Source organism: Fukomys damarensis, unplaced genomic scaffold (assembly GCF_012274545.1).
Source record: "Fukomys damarensis isolate Sample0158 unplaced genomic scaffold, DMR_v1.0_HiC HiC_scaffold_19, whole genome shotgun sequence".
Taxonomy (NCBI): domain Eukaryota; kingdom Metazoa; phylum Chordata; class Mammalia; order Rodentia; family Bathyergidae; genus Fukomys; species Fukomys damarensis.
The window spans coordinates 15,707,113-15,713,080 of NW_022900931.1; the positions used below are offsets into that span (position 1 = coordinate 15,707,113).

At 39.4% G+C, this 5,968-nt stretch overlaps 1 pseudogene; it reads right to left on the reverse strand.

Moving 5' to 3' along the window:
• Positions 1 to 209: 209 nt before the first annotated feature.
• LOC117287005 lies at positions 210 to 397 on the reverse strand (annotated as a pseudogene).
• Between the last annotated feature and the right edge of the window lie 5,571 nt (positions 398 to 5,968).

The window sequence follows — 5,968 nt, forward strand, 5'->3', positions numbered from 1 at the left end:
CTGGTATCACCCACATCCACACTGAGACCTTCATCTTCATTCAGCCACACCCAGAACTACACCAACCCAATCAGTGGACTAATCTTCTCCTTACACAACTATGATCCACCACCTCCCAACAGCCCCACCTATGAGCTCATGAGGCTCTGGGGGTACATCCAGGTCTAAACCATTATAGTTACAAAGATAGTCTTTTTTTTTTTCTTTATTCTCATTGGCTGTGTTCCCTCCCTTTACTCCCTCCAAGGAGAAAGTAAGAATAATCAATGGCAAGAGCTGGCTTCAATCTCAAGAAAGAACACTACGCCTTCTCCTCCTCAGAGTTTCCAGTACTCTACATGACCAGAGAAGCTTCTCTAATAATGGACTGCGGAAATGATCCCTAAGGAACAGCCTTCTCACCGTCATTTTGACGTGACCTTGGCACTGTGCGTTCTTGGTCACACTGCGAGTTAATAACAAAAAAGAGAAGCACTAGGACGAAAAATATATGAGTCGGACAAACTGATGTAAGTTCACAGTATAAAATTCACGCTACGTGGCAGGCTAACAAGTAATTTTTAATAAAACTGTGAAAATATTTCATAAAATAGAAGAGTTGCTAAAAATATGCTCCAACAATGATGTTATGTATAAAAAGCTCTGAAGACTCCACCAAATAACTCTTTAAGTGAGTTCAACAGCTTCAGAAAACAAACATTTTAAAAATTGGCTGAATTTCTATACACTAACAATGAACTATTAGGAGAAAATATTCCCACCTACCAGAGCACCCAGAAATTTTGAAACTTTGAAATAAATTAATGAGGTGAGAGACCTATATACTGAAAGTAATAAGATATTGATGAAAGAAATTGAAAAAGATAGAAATAAATGGAAACTCAGCCCATATTCACCGATTGGAATTGGCATTATTATAATGGGTATACAGCCCAAAGTAATCTATGTTCACTGCAATACTTATCAGAATTTTAACACTGTCTGAAGATACAGGAAAAGTATGCTAAATTTCATATTTGGAAGCACAAAAGACACCAAATACTAAAAGCAATCTTGTTAAAGAACAACAGAAATAAAGACATCATGCTTGCTTATTCCAAACTGCGTCATATCACAAATCTCCAGTAATCAAAAGAGGATAGATCTGGCATATAAACATATTGACAAATGGGATGGAACAGAGAACCTGAAAATAAACCCATGTGTAGATGGCCAACCCATGTATATTTGTGGATGCTCTGGTAGGTAGGAATATTTTCTTAATTTCTTCTTTTCTTTTACCAATGAAATATATGACCTCACACCCAGTGGGAGAGGTACTATCAAAAATACAAAACATAAATCTTGCCGAAGATGTAGAGAAAAGAAAACTTCTGTATGTACACTGTTGTTGGGATTGCATATTGGTTTAACCACTATGGAAAACAGTATAGAGAATCCTTAAAGAATTAAAGGCAGAATTTGGAGCAGCAATCCCACCTCTGGGTATAAACCCAAAGGAGATAAATTCAGTATCAAAGAGACAGCCACTCTGTCATATTCATTGCAACATTATCCACAATGGCAAACACATGAAATGACCTATGAGCTGATGAAGAAGAACAGGCATCTATCTGAAATGGAACATTATTTGGCCTTAAAGAAAGGAAATTCATATTGGGCTGGAGGTGGAACTCAGTGATAGGTAGTTGCCTAGCTAGGTTCAGTTCTGAGAGGTGGGAGGGAGCAGAGAGGGACACAGACAGAAATAACAATGTGGATGAACCTGGAGAACATTATGCTAATTGAATTGCCATACACAATCAAATATCGTATGATTTCCTTTATATGTGGAATTTAAAAAGTCAAACTCAAAGGGCACAGAATAGAATGGTGGTGGCCAGGGTCTGTAGGGTGGAGGAAATAAAGAGATTTGGTCAAAAGTACAAATTTTCAGGTTTCAGTAAGTTCTGAAAGTCAAATGTATACCAGAATGACTATATTTAATAATATTATATCCTTTACTTGAAATTTGCTAATAAGAGAGTAGATCCTAAGTGTTGTCACCACATACATAACAAAGGCAACAATGTAAAGTGAATATGCTACCATGTTAATTAATTTGATTGTGGTAATAAATTCACAATCATCACATCACACCCCTTAAATATATAAAGTCTTATTTTTCAGTTATACCTCAATAAAGCTGGGATTTTTTTTAAAAAATCTGTTTCAGTAAGACTTTTGCTCTCCCCATTTCTCGGCGGGTCTTTGTGATGTCATTGCCCTCCAGTTGTTAAATCTCATTACCAGCTCTGACACATTTAATCATTCCTGTTTGATACATTTATCTGCCAGTTACCTTATCCAATTCTATGGCTTCATGCCACACAATGACTTTTTATATCTCCAACGCAGACCCTGAAGTTCAGGCTCCTTTAGCTAACTGTCCACAAAACATTTCTATTTATATACATGAAAGCCTTTTCAAATTTCACATGTCCAAAACCAAGCTCTTAATCCTTCCATCCAAACCCGGAGAATCCCCACCTCGACTGACAGTTCCATGTTTGCAGGTGTCCTTGTCAAAATGTCAGTCATCCTTGACTTCTGTCTTTTGCACTCCACAGCTTTCCTACACACTTTATCGGGGTAACTTGTCTTCCCTTTACAGCAGTCCCTATTATCTGTGGAGGATGCATTCCCAAACCCTCAGTGGACCTGACCTCACTGTATCAAGTTTTCCACGCACTTTTTCCTGTACGTACAGACCCGTGATGGTTAATTCATAAATTAGACATGAGAAGAGATTAACAACCATGAGTAATGAGAAAACAAAACCATAATAACCACACTGCAATGACATTTAAAATTTGTGAATTGTTTGTTTCAGGAATTTTCCATTTGCTATTTTCTCACCAGCTGATTGCAGGTAACTGAATTCACAGAAACTGAAAACATGCATGAGGGAACACTACTGCAGAATATACTCTGAGGCCCCTCACTTATCCTCACCCACCCAATTCTGTCACGTTCTCCAAGCATCATGCCTTACATGGATTGCGGCACTAGCACCCTACCATTCTACAGCCTGCTGTCAGCAAAGGTCCTTTTAAGACCCTTTCAAAATCTAAGTCAGTTCCCCATGATGAATATGATCATTATGTATATCTAAAATGCATCGATAAAATTTTAAAATTTGTTTAATCGAAGTCAGCTCCTGCCACCCTTGTGCTCAAAATGCTCCAGTAGCTCCTGAAGTCAAACCCTTACAGCAACCTATGAGTTTTATGTGCTCCCACTGCTCATACCGTCTTCCACCGTCCCATTTGCTCACTCTGTTGTAGTCAGGTTGTCCTCCATCGCACACTGCCGTTCTCCACTCTCCACCATGGGGCTTCAGCCTGGCTGTTTTCTCTGCCTGAAATAGTCCTTCCCCTCTGTCAAGTTTTTGGTCAAATATCTCCTCCTCATGAGGACTTCCCTACTACAAAATCCTACTTTATGTATGGCCCTTCCCACAGACACATACATACACTTCCTGTCCCCTTCTCCGCTTCATTTTTATAGCACTTAATCACTTTCCTATTAATTATATGATTAATGTATTTCCTGTGTTTATTTTTCCCCTCTTAGAATATAAGACATGGGAGCAGGGACTTTGGTGCCTGATTTATTTACATGTCCCAAACGCTTAGAACGATGCTTGGTGAAAAGTGGTAGAATATGCCACCCTGAAACATGTCACCTTGACATGAGGATTATTTTGAGCTAAAGCTACTTGAAAAAGAGCAAACATAAAAAGAACTCTGTGCCTTTCCTCTATGGTGAAAGAAGAGACATTCTTATCACCAGAGATGGGAGAACCTCTCATGTGAATGACACTGTCTCTGTGCTAGGAGAGAAGAAACATCTTGTCACCAAAGATGGGGCGTTGAAACCAAGAAAAATACGTACAAAGAGAGCTTGTTAAATTACCCTTATCTTCTTTTAAGATCTGTATACATTTCAGTTACTTTTCTATTTTCCACTCTTTGTTCAGCCTACTCTACAAATAGGACAATGGTTCAATTTACAGTTTTTCAGTCTTGCAATGGTGTGAAAATGATTATGAGATCAGTAGAAACCATATTTCAACCTCTGAGCTTTGATCTTTCCCTGACAGTGACAGGCTGTATAATACTCTGGACAGCATCAGTGGGACATGGTTTCTGGTCAGCCAAGCAATCACAAGGGTAGACATGAGTGGACTGTGCTCCTAAGCTATGATGTAGGTTGGATATATTAAATGCGTTTTCACCTTAAACAATATTTTCCACTTATGATGGATTTATCAGGAAGTATATTATAAATCAAGGTGCATTGCTTAAGCATTTAGGTTTTGCCAATCGTCAGACTCATCATTTGTCCATGGGAGCTCTCATACACATGCAAAAATCTATCTGCTTTTCTCCTGTTATTCGATCTTGTCAATTTAATTCTCAGGCCCAGCAAAGACCATAAGAAGGTAGAGGTAACAGTTTTACCAATCTTATCCAGACACACAGTTGGTTCTCAGTGTTATGGTGTAGATCAAGAATGTTCTCACTGGCAGGGCTTCTGAAAGGTTGACTGGATATTGGGTGGGGGGGCTGATGCATCAGTGGAACTGGAAAGTTCAGCAAACGTGCGAGCGGTAGGAAGGTGAGGCCAGAGAGGAGGGTCAGTGGGGGAGGCTGTATCTCTATCCAGGCTCCTCCCTTCTCTCTCTGCTTCCTGACTGCCATAAGGACTTTTCTTCTGCCCAGCCTCTTCCACCATTTCCATGTTCAAATATGCTAAAGCGTGAGCTCAGATAAACCTCTCCTCCTTTAAGTTGCAGGTGTCAGCTATTTTATCCAGCAATGAGAAAAGTGACAAAGGCACTTACTCTATGAGACAAATATATAAACTTATAAATACAGGAAAAACTTGGATTTCTACATACATCTCTGACACAGAAAGATGAGTACTTTGCTAAATAAATGTAACTAATAACTTTACCCTGCATGTTCTTTTACTACTGTTTTCTTTAAAATCTATCTGTATTTAAAACTCTCATTCACATAAATTTATGAAAAATACCTCCACTGAGCTCGTTTCTTTATTTTTATAGAAACTCTGGCTAACACCAAGTTAACATGTCTCCATTTCTATTTTTTTGTTTTTGTTTTTGTTTTTTTGCAGAGATCGAACTTGGGACCTTGCACTTGAGAGGCAGGGAACAGAACCACTGAGCTAAATCCCCGGCCCCACTTCTGGTTTTTTTTTTTTTTTTTGCAATTCATATAGGATGTTTTCACACCATATATTTCAATTACATTTATCCATGTTTGATTTGTTACTTGTTTTAATTAGGGGTACGTGTTGAAAGAGTTTTTCTTTTCTAATGGTGACAACTGAGCTGTCATGGCCATCTTTCTATTGGAGGTGGAAAGCAGTACATTCTCGCCACTTAATGGACTGCTTGGCAGACTGGAGACCTACATGTCACACACTTCAGTGACTCTCTCCTCCTGCAGCTCCCATATGTCCAAGCTTTTCCACTTTCTGCACTCTTCTAAAATCTTGTCTGGTTCCACTCTCAATAATGCCACTTGCTAGCTTTCCGTGCAGTCAGTGCATAGCCTGCAACAGATTGGCTTCCCTGGTTTACCTCATTCCTAAATGTCAAGCTCCCACCTTGAAACCCTTGCCTGACCAGAAAGGACGGACTATGGAGGACTCGGGTGAGCCTTAATGCTGCTGAGTGGCCCACAAGGTTGTTGTCAGCAGCACTTGATCTCCCAGATCACAGGTTCCTCATCTCTCTTTTCTCCCCTACCCCAATGCCTAGCTTTCTCCTCTTCAGTAAGATGAAGTAAATTCTGATCTGGACTTCTTCCAACCCAAGCAGACAATAATCTACCACAAGCCCCTCTATTCTCCTGTTTTCTTGTCACACATCCTTTGTACTTCCTCCTTTCTATAG